The sequence below is a fragment of the Magnolia sinica genome, chromosome 15 (genome assembly GCF_029962835.1).
Source record: "Magnolia sinica isolate HGM2019 chromosome 15, MsV1, whole genome shotgun sequence".
Lineage (NCBI taxonomy): Eukaryota > Viridiplantae > Streptophyta > Magnoliopsida > Magnoliales > Magnoliaceae > Magnolia > Magnolia sinica.
In genome coordinates this window covers 56,417,754-56,431,938 of record NC_080587.1, presented here as the reverse complement: position 1 = coordinate 56,431,938, position 14,185 = coordinate 56,417,754, and the positions used below count along the sequence as shown (strand labels likewise).

At 38.3% G+C, this 14,185-nt stretch overlaps 1 long non-coding RNA gene across 1 annotated transcript; it reads left to right on the top strand.

Moving 5' to 3' along the window:
- The first annotated feature begins 10,995 nt into the window (after positions 1-10,995).
- Positions 10,996-13,584, top strand: LOC131227602 (uncharacterized). Its single transcript, XR_009162384.1, has 3 exons — positions 10,996-11,045; positions 13,243-13,302; positions 13,433-13,584. It is a non-coding gene; the product is annotated as an uncharacterized LOC131227602 (long non-coding RNA).
- Positions 13,585-14,185: the final 601 nt, after the last annotated feature.

Genomic DNA, 14,185 nt, shown 5'->3' with positions numbered 1-14,185 from the left:
TTGATAATCAGAATCGGCCTCGACAATCGGAATCGGCCTCTATAATCAGAATCAGCCTCAACAATTGGAATCGGCCTCGATAAGCAAAATCAGCCTCGACAATCTGAATTGGCCTATACAATCAGAATCTACCTCAACAATCGAAATTGGCCTCGACAATCGGAATCGGCCTCGATAATCGGCCTGTACAATCAGGATCGGCCTCGACAAATTAGAATTGGCCTTGATAATCGGAATCGACCTCGACAATCGGAATGAGCCTCAATAATCGGAATCAGCCCCGATAATCTGCTTCGATAATCGGAATCGGCCTCGGCAATCAGAATCGGCCTCGATATTCAGCCTCGACATTCGGTCTCAGCAATCCGAATTAGCCTAACAAAGGGCCTAAGAGAAGGTCACAATGTGGACATTCAACAATCATGCCCATCAATGGGGACATTTAACCAACATTACTCTCAAGGAGTGGCCCACATAGGGATGAACATACAGTGGGCCCACGGCCTCACACAAGGGCCTAATATGCATCATCATGGGCCTCACTCAAGGGCCCCAAATACATCAAATGGGCTGAATCACATGGGTCGTATCAAATGGGCCAAATCAAATGGGCCATATCAAATAAGCCGAATCAAGTGGGCCAAGCCGAATGGGCCCAAACCAACCACACCATTCATTTATAGCTAGAGATCATTTTAGAGCATTATCACAAAATGAAACATATCCCAAGGATCATCTGGACCATAACACAAATGGCAGTGGTGATAATGATTTCCATTGTTGAATTCCAGTGGGCCCCACCATAGTATTTATTTTCTATCCAGTCTGTTCATAAGATCATAAGGACCTGAGTAGGGAGGGAAAAATAAATAGTATATTGATTCAAAACTTTTGTAATCCCAAAAGGGGTTTCAATGGTAGACGTTCAACTCCACTATTTGCTGTAGTGTGGTCCACCTGATAATAGGATCTGTCTTATTTTTCTTCTCAAACCTTAAGACGAGCTCACCATATGGGTGGACAGTTTGGATGTGGCACATACATCAGGGTTGGGGTCCACGTCCCAGCTGGACAATGGGAAACCCACATGTGTGGCTGGGACCCACCGTCCAGCAAGCGAACGGACGGTGGATAAGACCCATACATCATGGTGGGTGATACCTACGTGCACTACATCCATGTGGGCCCCACACGTGTGCCATGGTGGGGTCCTCATCCAATGGTGGGACGGTTGGGATACAACACATACCTCATGATCGTACCCCCAGAACTTGTTAGCGTCCATCCAACAGATAGATGGACCGTATAGATATAACCCATACCTCATGATGGGTCCCACACACGTGGCCCACCAATGCATATATGGCTATATATATAATATAATATAATATTATATTGGATGGATGGTGTGGATTTAAACCACACATCTTAGTGGTGTCCCACCATCTTTCCAAATGGATGGTGTAGATGAGTCACATACTTCATGGTGGTCCCACATCCGGGATCAAGCTGATATTTGTATTTTCTTTTCAACTGGGCCTGTTCAGACGGGCAGGCCAGTGGGCTTGCTGCTGGACAGTCCAGCATGGTGGGCCCATCACATGGATGGCATGGATATAAAACATATTTCATGGTGGCCACACACACACCAGGTGGGCCACACACCTCTACACCATCATCACCATACAAGAGAGAGAGAGAGAGAGAAACGTGAAGGGGAGGGACCCCACCACTATTGGGCCTTCCCTGTCCCTCCCTTGTACAATGCCTTCACTAAGTGGGTCCCACAACAAGTGGGACCTTAAAATAAAAATCAACGGTGGATCACTCACCTAACAGCTTCCTTCTTTAGCTCATTAGACTCGTATGCTCCATGCCTTCGATTTTGATGGAGGTTGATGAAGAATGAATGGTTAAGATGGGAGATGAGAGAGTGGAAAAGTGGGCCACACTTGTTTTTGGGAGAGAGAGCTTGGACGTTGGAAGCTCTTATGGGAGTTGGGAGATTGATTAGAGAATGAGAGAGAGAGAGAGAGAGAGAGAGGTGATGGATTGATATGGGATGGGTGGAATGGTTGTTATATGGGATGGGAATGGGAAAGCATGGGTTGGGTTGAAATTTGTGTAAAGGAGGTATGGGTGGGGAGAGAGAGAGTTGACTTGTGAGGGGGTGAGGTGGCATGGGGTATGGCTGATGTACTTGAGATAGGGTGTGTACTTGATTGATTGATTGATGAGACATGTTATAGAGATTCTCTTGGAATTCACAACGCGCGGCGTTTCTTTGGAATGAACGTAGACCCACATCTCCTGGCCTGGGTATTGCATCGGCGTGCGAGACGCGGCGTTGGAACCGCGACAACAACGCGGTCTCTAGGGTACAAGTTTTTGGTCGAGCCGACTCTAGTTTGTAGGACTCGGCTTAGGATCACGCATGAACATTGGATATAGGTTAAGGGTTGTCGGAATTCGACCTGGAGGACCGCAGAAGCCTACGGAACGGTACGGTTTAAGATACGAGAGTTACAGATCCCATCGAGAAAATATAAAATTTTCTCTAATAGTTGCTAGACTCATTCTTCGATCTGATCAAGTGGAGCTTCGATTGGATCGAGTCCAATCGACAGCCTGTCGATGGGATCGAAGACCACTCGAAAATTGTTGTTTTGAGCATACGATTTCATAGTAGATTAGCACATCTTCTAGCCTTACTTATCATATTTCAACTAGGCTTCTATGACTAAGGGATAATTAACAAGGTTTATCTATTAATCTAAGATCATATAGAGGTTCAAGGAGTTATTTTGGATCAAATGTTAGGGTCACCAAGACACCTCATTTATCTATTCTTTGCTCTTTAATATTTATGTCAACTTGTGTCTTTGGTCTTCAACTTCCACGGGCTCAACTGACTACATGACACACGGATTCACGTGACTAACAAACAATATGCACAAAACAGTGCACTAACAAATTCTCAGCATAGATATTCACAGAGATAGACAAGGAAGAAGGCTACGGTTATCATATGAAAAATACATTTAAAATATATTTGTTAAGTTCAGTATGAACAAGGAAAAATCGGTTAGCACACTCCATGTTGTTTACTTTAGACTTTCTTCTGAACAATGTCTTACATAGATGATGAAAAGCAAGTGATGTCTTGTATGCCCTATTTGAGCATTTTTACCAATTTGTTATATGCCATGGTCTGTATGAGACTTAATATTTCACATGTAGTGGGTGTTATGCGCAGATACATGGTTAACCCCGATATGCAACATTAAGAGGCAGTGAAATAGTTACTTCGGTATATTCAAGGTACAGTAAATTATAACATTTGAAAAGTATGAGGATATTTTGGTATGCTATGTGGATGTTGATTACGTAGGTAATATGGATAACAGGAGATTAACTTCCAGCTATTCGTTTGTGTTGGCAGGTGGAGCGATCAATTAGATATCAAAGTTTCAGTTTATGGTGGTTCTTTCCACAACTAAAGCAGAGTATACAGTAGTGACAAAAGCACTCAAAAAGGTGTTTGGTTGAAATGGATAATAATCAGCTTGGGCTTCAACAGAAGTCGTACTAGTAAATTGTGATAGTGAAAACATGATCAGTTTGGCGAATAACTCACTTTACCATTCTCGTACTAAAAATATTGATGTTTGTCATCATTTTATTCGACAAGTTCTTGAGGAAGGTAAAGTAACTCTTGAGAAGATCCACACAAGCATGAATCAGGTGGACATGCTTATGAAGGTGATTCTTACATAGAAGTTCAAGTTTTGTGCTACTTCCTTGGGCTTGGTGATGGCTTGATGAAGGTGGAATGTACATGAGAAGCGATGACGATGGTAGAACTATAATGGTGGCAATTAAAGATGGAGCTTGGAGTTGTGATTCGTGATAATTGAAGACATGGTGGAGATTGTTGTTAGATGTCTTTAATTTTTCTGTAACTGGTTCTATTGATGGTATCGACAGACCACTCGGTCCCATCGAGCAGTTGTCAATCCCATCGACAGCCCACTCGATCCCATTAAGAAAATCCCGTTTTTGACCTTTGCTTGTTAGACAATTTTTGGGTCAAAATCAATCTGATCGAAAGTAGCTTAATTTGATCCCATCAAGGGGTCATTGATGGCATTCGATATGATCGAAACTTCCATCGACTAACTTGCGCACTTTTGTAGAATTGCGGGTTTTGTTTCCTAATTCAATTCTAATCCTTTTTTAAGGGTTTGTAATTGGGAATTAGGGTATTGAAAACATGCTTAAGGCTTTTAGTGAGTGAAGGGAGAGCAAAGCTAGGTTTTTTGTGATTTTCAAAGTGTATTCTCGGAACGGTAAGTTCTTTCATCTCTTATCACATTTATTATCATAATGGATTCATCGTCGCTTTGTGTTGTCGTTTTTTCCTGCGAGGGTTTTTTTTACATGAAACTTTGTGTTCTCCGTGTGCTTTGTTTGTTTGATCTCTTATTGTTTGATTTTAACTTGGGGTTGCTTTTACACATTCCCCAATAATATATATATATATATAGACAAAACTTGATTTTAAAAAAACTCCGACCTTGAAAACGAGTAGTAGTTTTCAACAAATATGTCGAGAGTTGACTCGACTCAACCAGGTTTGGAGTCAAGTTTTCATGTTTTCAAACTATGTTGTTTATCCTCATGGCCACCAACTAGTCTGTCACACAGGCCCATTATACAAGTTCCACCAATAACATAGATAATCTAGCTGAAAATTCAAGTCGGTTCACTCAGGTGGACATCAATTTTAGAAGAAAACGGAGAGCCTAGAGAAACTCAACCCAGCTCAAAAAGACCAGATTTTTTGTCATGACATAATAAAAAAAGTGACACTCAAATAGACCAGATTTCCAGTCATGACCCAATCAAAAAGTGAGAAAAAATTGTCTTGAGAAAACTCAGCACAATTCAACAAAAACTCGAGCCCCAAAAACTGGTTAGTTTACTTGGGCAATAATGGAACATACTGCCCCACTGTGGGAGAACATATTAGAAAGGCATATTTGCTACTCTTGAGATTCAAACACAAAACCTTTTGCTCTGACACCATGTCAAACAACCACTTGATCTAAAATCTCGAGCTATTAGATAATAGTATATCAATGTATATCAAGGGACTTTAATAGTTAGAAACAATTGCTTGACATTAAAAACTTATGACACCGTTTCTTTTAGCCATACTGGAATTCACAAGTTGTAAGGTCCTTTATAAGTAGACCAAATTAGGCCAAGGAATTTACGGTGGAAGACACCTCACGAATGGCTCGGATTTGCGAACGTTCCATGTGGTTGCATAAACATGGTTCATACACCATATGGGTTTGGCATAGACCTTATATGAAAAGTTCTTTAAATAAGGTATGACAAATGGCGATGTGAGTACCAGTGTAAATCGGCCCAAGTCCTCCATGTTGAGGTTGCAAGGACCCAACCCATGCCTACTAATCAAGGATCTGCGTCCAAGACTGCTGTGAAGCAACAGCTACAACAGTGATAAAATGAATGGGACAAAACTGGACACTCGTGTCAGGCCTTTATGCACATCCAAAAATGGCTAAAAGACTCATTGACTCAGACCCACTTGTCAGTCTTGAGTCGACTCGGTGTGGATTGACCCATAGGAGTCACATCAGACTCCCCAAGTCCTAAAACCATGCATCTGAAGCAATTCTTGGACTAATCTATTATTCAGCAGAAAACCCCATGCCCAATTCTACCCAATTTGAAAAATATCACTAAGGTACTAAAAATCTTATGATAATGTTGCCAAAAATACACTAAATGATATTATTGCTATTTTGTCATGAAATTTTCAAAATATTGGCAGATTTTAAGATATTGTATTTCCTTTGCGATATTACTCAAAAAATAGTTAGAAACCTCTAAGGAATTTGTTATACAAACTAGGGGAATTGTCACGTATGAGAGGAAGGGAAAGAGAAAATTTGGGCTTGATCCGAGTCCCGCCCCAGTTCATATTGGGTACTTCTGGATGGGAAGAGAAGAAGAGAGAAAAAGAAAAAGAAAAGATCCAACTAAACCTACAGGGAGAAACATAAGGCTACCAAGAGTGGACAACCCATCAACACTTTTTCCTATTTTATAGCTCACCCAGGTTTTAGATATGCCTCTTGTTTAGGTTGATGTCCTAACATGAGGCATCACACAAATGCATCGATGGATGTTACATAGTCACCACGGTAGCCCATTTAGCCTTTGTTGCATGGGCTAGTCATGCGAGCTACAACGAACATGAAAAAAGGTGGACAGAGCTACTCACGCATGAAAATAAGCGTGTAAAATCCAAGCCATCCATTGATGTGGCTAAAATCCAAACCACCCTTATAAGCAAGCAGAATATCAAAATTTTACGGCTCAAAATGTAAATGAACTGAAATTAGAAATCTAATATATATATATATATATATATATATATATATATATATATATATATATCCCATGTTTTAAGTCGACGTATAGCTAGTCTCTACTTTAGAATCCCTAGTGGAGTCGCCAGTTTGTAGATAAGTGCACGCACAATGCTACAATCTCACCCTCAACCACCACCTTTATTGGTGTGGATGCCTCCTGCATGGTTTGTGGGGTGGATGGCACGTGAAACAAAATGCTTAACTTGGACTATCCATTAGCTAATAATCTTAAAATCTACCTTTAGCTAGACACCGTAAAACCATGATACATTGAAGAATAATAGTCCATCACCTTGTATAATTACTATGATTGTCCTACGATTAGGGATTCTAAATGAAGACCTCAGTGATGAAGAAGAAATGGGTTCGACATGCTTCTCTGGTCGCACTAGTCTCTACTTTGTGGGATTTTGGGATTAAATTTTTTTTTTTTTTTTTGGATTTCAAAGTTTCTGATATTTTGTTGCCTGATCAGTTGTGGACAAGATTTGAAGCCAAATAGTGTTCACTCTCGATTACAACCTAGGAGACCGTGATGGCTATACTTCGATGATGATAGAGGAGGCAACGATTATCAAAAGAAATAGGAAAATGTATTAATAAAAAAAAAAAAACCCAACATTGGTCATGATCATAGAGATAGTTTGTTTGCATCAACCATACTTGAGGAGACGATTATTCAAAAGAAGGCATAAAGCGTAATGATCCTGAGTTTCTAATGTGTTAGGATTTAAGAGCTTGGTAAAACGCAAAGCATCCGCTTGAAAGATTGTCCATAAATGGTGGGTGAGGGGTGCATAAGAAGGAATTTGTTGAAATATATAGAGAAGTAAAGTAAATGGACAATCAAAAAGTTGCTTATACATGTGGGAGATTTGAGAGGAGATATAAGAGTTACCACACTCCTCTTTGGAGTTGTTGATCATTGATCTCAAATCCCGACCCAACTCTGGACGAACTGAACCGTTACGATGGCATGTGTTGATCTCTTGGATAAGTTTGATTGTTGAGATGTACGACTTGCATAGGATGGATATACGATATACCCCCCCCCCCCCCCCTCTCTCTCCCTCTGGTAGAGAATCCTCTTTCGAAATGAGGTCTGGGGGTAATTATAGGTGAGCTAATGGTATCTTTTGCAAATAATGGGAAGTTAGAAAGGCAAAAGCGCAACATGATATAGTTTGATTGGTTGTTGGGCAAGTGGCACCCGTTGAGTGATTATGGATGTGGTAGAGCTTTTAATTTCATCAGAAATGAGGGGCAAAAGCTAATCCAAGCATCCAATGGATTCTATTGGTGCTAAAAGTTGCCTGAATCTTGATGCAACTAGCCCAAGAATTTGTGGGCAATATTTTAGATATTTGGTTAACTTTTGCTAGGATATTCGAAATTGGATTTCCACTATATAGCTATTCTCACTTGTGTACAAATGGCTTGTTGTTTTGTAACCTCGAGTGCACCCTTGGTGGCCTTTGATTGGTCAAAAAGTGCCAACAAAAATCCACTTTTCGTTAACAGGTAGTGATCATTTTGGCCAAATTCTCTGGTTCAAATGGTCTTGTAGGGTCCTTGGATCTCTTTAGATTAAGTTCACTACCAAAAAATCGAGCAAAGGTTATGGACTTTGGAAGTTTTTAGCTACGAATATAAACTGTAGCTAAAATGCTATAGATTTAATCCGGAGCTAAAACTTACTTAATCTGTAGCTAAAACCTAGCTTCCACCGGGATCTTGTTAGAGATGGATGGTGCTCAAGGGGCTCATTGGAATATATGTGTATTATAAAAGCCGCTCATAAATTTTGATATATAATTTTAGTGGATGAGCCTAAAAAGTAGGTAGATTAAAGGTCTAATTGGACCACACCATAAGAAATAAAAAAAATTCTATAGTTAATATTTTATGTGGTCCACTTACAACTTCGATATAACTCATATTTGGATCAACCCTTAAAATTACCTTTTAAAATGAATGGATGGATTAGATAAATAACATACATCACGGTGGGCCCTACAAGACCTAAAACTAAGCACTTAAAAGTGTCGTCTATCACCGCCCCCCAAAACACAATCCCGCGTGCGACCCAAATCCCTCAAATCTCTCTCGTGCGCCCGCCCCTCTCCCAAAACTTAATAGTCATCCAAACTCAAATGAGGCCCTAGTCAAATTATCTTTAAATGGCCCATAGTAAGGATGGTTTCCCAGCCTCTCTCTCTCTCTTCTCTCTCTCTCTCTCTCTCTCTCTCTCTCTCTCTCTCTCTCTCGATCTCGAATTCGCAGACGGTGTCGCCGTTAGGGTTTTCCAGCCATCCCTCTGTATCTGTCTCTCGTCGGAATACGCAGAAGGCCGCCAGATTTTTCCAACCATCCCTCTCGGCGTCAATCTCTGACGCATTAACCACTATAGAGGTTGTTCCGGCCAATATACGAGGAGTTTCCCCATCCCTCCTCCTTTCTTATTACGTATCCAGCTCCACTGCAGAAATGAGGTATCATCTCCACTTTTAACCTTTAAAAAATAATAATAATAAAATTCAGCTGAGATCATGATGACAAGTGGGTTAGTGATTTAACTTTGCTGCTTGAATGCATGATTCGTGCTTTTAGTTGAATTTTTGTCTTTGACATGTGAGCTATATTCAGTTTCCTTCATGCTTGAAAATATTGGATTGCCCATCGCTATTTCCCATTTTTCCCTTTATTATTATTATTATATATGATTAGTGTGTTTACTGGGGTTTTGTTATTGCTAGTTATGAACTATACCATTTGGTTTTTGAGTTGTCTCTCTCTTTAAAAAAAAAAAAAAAAAACTAGTGTTTGTGGTCATAAGGTCCACCTTTGCTAATTATAATGTTTGAGTGCCATACAACAAATGAATAGGTGTTGTAGATCTGACTGTAGGAAAATATATATATATATATATATATATATATATATATATATATATATATATATATATATATATATATATATATATATATATATATATATGAATTTTACGGAATTTTATCTACCACATTAAAAGATCACGTGGGGATTAGACATTTTTGGCCCTTTTTTTTTTTTGGTAAAAAAAATGGAATTTCTCATTTCTTTGAAAAATAAACAAAAATACCCATTTTCTTGATTGACACATTCAGTCATATATGCTAATGGTACTGTATTTTGTTGTTGCTTTTCCATGAAATGGCGTCTTAATGTAGGACACATTTGGGTTATTTTCCTCTTCAAAGGCTGAACTAAAATATCCATTTGCTTGCATCCATTGCATGTATATATGTATGCATGAATATGTGGATTTGGCACTTTAAGTGGTGTTGGACACATTTGGGTTATTTCTCCCTTCAAAGACTCAACCAATCCCTTTTTGTTGCATACATGCATGCATGTGTCATGTATGCATGTATAGTTGTGGCATTGTATTCTTTTTCCTTTTCATACAGTGATGTCCTAATGTAGGATATTTTGGGTTATTTCTCCCTTGAATGACTGAAGTAAATGCATTTAGCCAGCTTGCATGTATGTATGTATGTTTGTATTGGTATCTTTTGCTTTTTCATAAAATGGTGTTCTAATCTAGAATATTTTTGGGTTATTTCTACCTTGGGAAAGGCATTTTGTATGCTCTTTCATAGAGGGTTGCCCTTAATTTAGATTAGTCTGAAGAATCATGGATCTTCTTTTGGAGGGGCCTCTTTTTTCAACACCAATTTCATCTTCTTATATTTCACAAGATTTATAGATGTATGAAATTGTTATAGTTCTCTGATTTCAGATGAAAATGATAATCTATATGCTGAGCTTTGGCATGCATCACGGCGGGGCCCAACCTAATGTGTATATTAAAAATTTTCAATTATGGGAGGCAGAAGAATTGACATGTGCTTTATGGGTGGCAGAAGAATTGACAAATATCCATTGTGTGGCATCTAAAGGTGTGTGGAAATTCCTTTTTTTAAGGCTCTTCTATTTTGTTTGGTTCTCTTGTCACTTGATTGCTGAATTGCATGTGGTATGGACGTGCAACGCTTTTTTTATTTTTATCATGGAGATGTGGTCTTGGAAGATGCTTCCTTTTATTGTATTTTGGTGAATCTGGAATGAAAGATGTTGTAGAATCTTTGCAAGCAAGTCTTGGTAGATTGACATGCTGTGTTGGAGAATCCTTTTCATGGCTCAGGATGGGCAATGTCTTCCCTTACTTTTAGGATGTCTCTTTCCTTGAATCCATTCCACCAGGGAGTCCTTTTATGCAGGTTGATCTTTTTCCCCCCCTTCCTTTTTGCTTGGCTTTTTGGTCATGTTTTGGCTTTTTTCTTGTACTTACAATGGAGGCGTTCTCATCATCTTTTATTCTTCTTCTTGTTTTTCTTTAATATGAGATCTTTCAAAAAAATATATATATATAAGTTGAGTAGCCTCCTAGAAAATGCTCCTTGGAGTTGAGATAGTAATTTCTTAATTTTTTTTTTTAAAAAAAAAAACATCAAGGATCTAGGACACAATGCTTTTGAGAACTGCAGGTTATTATGTTGATGTTGATAAACAGACAGGAGGATCCAAAAGAAGGTACATGTGCTATTCTATTAAAGACTGTTTGTGCAATACTTAATTTCTCAGTACGCATTTGAATGGTAACTAGATTTTTATTGATAAGCTATGCTTTTGTGGATCAATGAATAAATAAAATACTTCAAAATAATGTACTTTGTTATTTTTTCTATTATAAGTGGAAATGATGTTATATAAACTAGTAAATCAGCTTCAGCATGATAATTATGAGGTTCACCCCTCGTTCTTCATGTATGTTGACTTCAGAACATTGGTCATATTTGTCCTATCATCCATTTCTCTTAGGCACATCTGGCTTAAGCTTTGGCCCAAGTCATGTTCATAGTGGAGCCAACCAATATGTTGAAAATGTGGGGCCCACCTGCAGTATATGCATGGGCAGATGCACATTGGGGATTTTCAGCACATGGACCATCCATGTTGAGACCCGACATCGTATAATTGGATCACTGATGCATGGGCCTCACTTGTTCATGTTGAAAACCCAAGCTCACTAGACAAGCTCTTGGCCCAGGCATTTTCCTTGTTGGCCACCATCATTGCCATTGTCATAACTTTTCGCCAGCTATTAGAGATTGCCTTTGATCTTTTCCTTGTTCTTCTAGGAAAAAAGGAAAAGAAAAGTGAGAAAGGATTAAATCAGTTAGTTGAAATTTGTGAACATTTGAAGATATCAGTGGAGAAATTAATCCCTCGAGTTCCTGAGAACTATGGGAACTTCTCATAGAACAATGAAGCTTGTCTATTAGATAACTTTTAATAATCAATTTCTTATTCTGGGTAAAGATGTACTTGATTCATCAGCTGATGCTCTCATGCTATTTAGGATAAGAGAACATTAAAGGACCTCTTTTTTTCTTCTCAAAATTAAACTGTATATCTTTTGAATTCTGCAGAACTTTTTTCTTCTCTTGTGGACCATCACTTAAAGCTGAGCTGTTTGTTACTTGTTCACATTATGGGCATTTTTTCCCTCATTTTTTTTACTTATCCCTTTTTATTTTCATACTACTCATTTTCCACTTTGAGAATTCCTCATATGGGTGTATGGAAATATGAAAATGGTGGGGTGGATGCAGATATCAAATTCCATTTAGGGGTCGGGGGTAGGGGGAATTGATTGGAAATCCATTTCACTCCTTTCATTGGCTTGCATTTTGTGCTGTTTTAGACTATGAATTATATGTCTAGATGAAATTTACAATGATCATATATTTAGAAATATCATGATATTTTGACCATCTAATCTCATGTTTGGGATCATGTATCTAGAAATATGTCTAGATTGTCATGTATACAGTGCACATATAGATGAACATATGGATAAAATACATGCATGCTTATTGGTGCTTCCTGGTGAAAGGGAGACAGTTGCATTGCCTTAGCATGTAAGCATTGGCACATGTATCATTCAATTGTATGATAATTAACTGATATTCACCTGCCTCTATTTAGTAGTTGACTTTGATTGGACTATTCCAATTATCTTATCAATTTGATGCTGCTGGGTAAATTAATCTTTCGATGAGTAGAATGACCTGACTCTAGGACCAAGTCATCTATGCGGTGAGCCCATATGAAAGATGGCTGGGATGTCATGTCACACATAGTTTTCATAGTCATGGTTCAGTTTAGTTCAGGTTTAGTTTGCAGTTTGGATTCTTGAGGTGCTTAATGAATCCAATTCACTGAGCTTGGTTCACCATCAGTTTGTTCAGTTTGTAGTATTGATTTACTAGGTTTGTTTACTCTGTCAGTCAATTTGTTAAGTTTATAGTATTGATTTACTAAACTTGTTCACCATGGGACCCACTTGTACAACTTGAAACCTGAAATTGTTATACCCTACTTATTAAAATCCTGTTATGGACCAAATGGCTGTTTATATCTAGATAAATTAGACATTGACTGGCAGTAACTGGAAAAAATGTTTATAGATGCTGGAATTTGAATTCGAATGCTCAAAATTGTGATCAGATTGCTAGATTTTTTTACAGTTCTGAAAAACTATTTTCTTACAAAGGTATTTATATTGGAAATAGTCTAAGACTCCTAACAAATCAAATACAATAGAAAAAATAGCAATTGAAGTAAATAGATGTTCAATATCACTTTATGAGGAATCATTACAAACAACCAATTGCATGTGAAGTTCACATGTAAGCTTGCTCATATGCCAAAGTGTCATGTGTAGGACATCTGAGCAATGCATAAGGTGGGATTCACTATGACAATCACCTGCTGCAAAAAATAGGTTAGCCCGCTCATCAGGAAGCCACCCTATATGAAAACAATGAGCGTTTTTAATTGGAAGTGTTAACTATTTGATTCAACGTGCATGTCTGTCCTGCCTGATCAGTGGATTTTTTTGATTTCTATGCCAGGTGGCCTTCATCTTATGCATAACCTGATGTGTCATACATATGACGTGAACGGGGTTTCATCTGAAGTTCACATGCAACTGGTTGTAGGTGATCATTCATACTAGTTTTGAATTGAATTGATTGTAATGATGGTTGTCTTTGAATAATCCCAGAAAGTTTGGTGCAAGAACTCCTCAGATGTTTGTCCAAGAGCTGGCTTTGAAGGTAACATTTGTTTAGCCTTTATCAGCAAATCTTTGGCTGACAGTTGTATCATCTCATCTTTTGACATGTTGTGGATCATCTTTCCATGCTCATAACTATCCTTTGTTTATCTACAGATTTTTGTTGTTGTAAGCATGGGGTCTTGTTCATTTGCATATGTGCTTGAGGATTAATGCTTTTTTTTTTTGTTCATTTATTTATTTTTTTAACTTTTCAATGCAGTGAATAACAACAAAAAATGCTCTGAACCATGAGTGGTTTAGTGAGGTCTCTTTACCCAAAAAAGATTTTATGCCGATAGTTCCTATTTAACATGCCCAAAATAGGTATTTGGATGTACAACATGGATTATGAACATAAACTGCTTCAAATGATTGATTTCTTGTGCCTCCTTTCTCAATATAAATGCAGAAAATTCTAATTTCAATGATCAAGTAATCCCAGGAGATGAAGATATGGCTTTGAAAGTTGGGTCAGTCTTCTCTAAGTCAATTGCTTAAGTTTACTGATACGTTTAGGGGAAAATTGTGTATCAATAAAGGTCTTTTT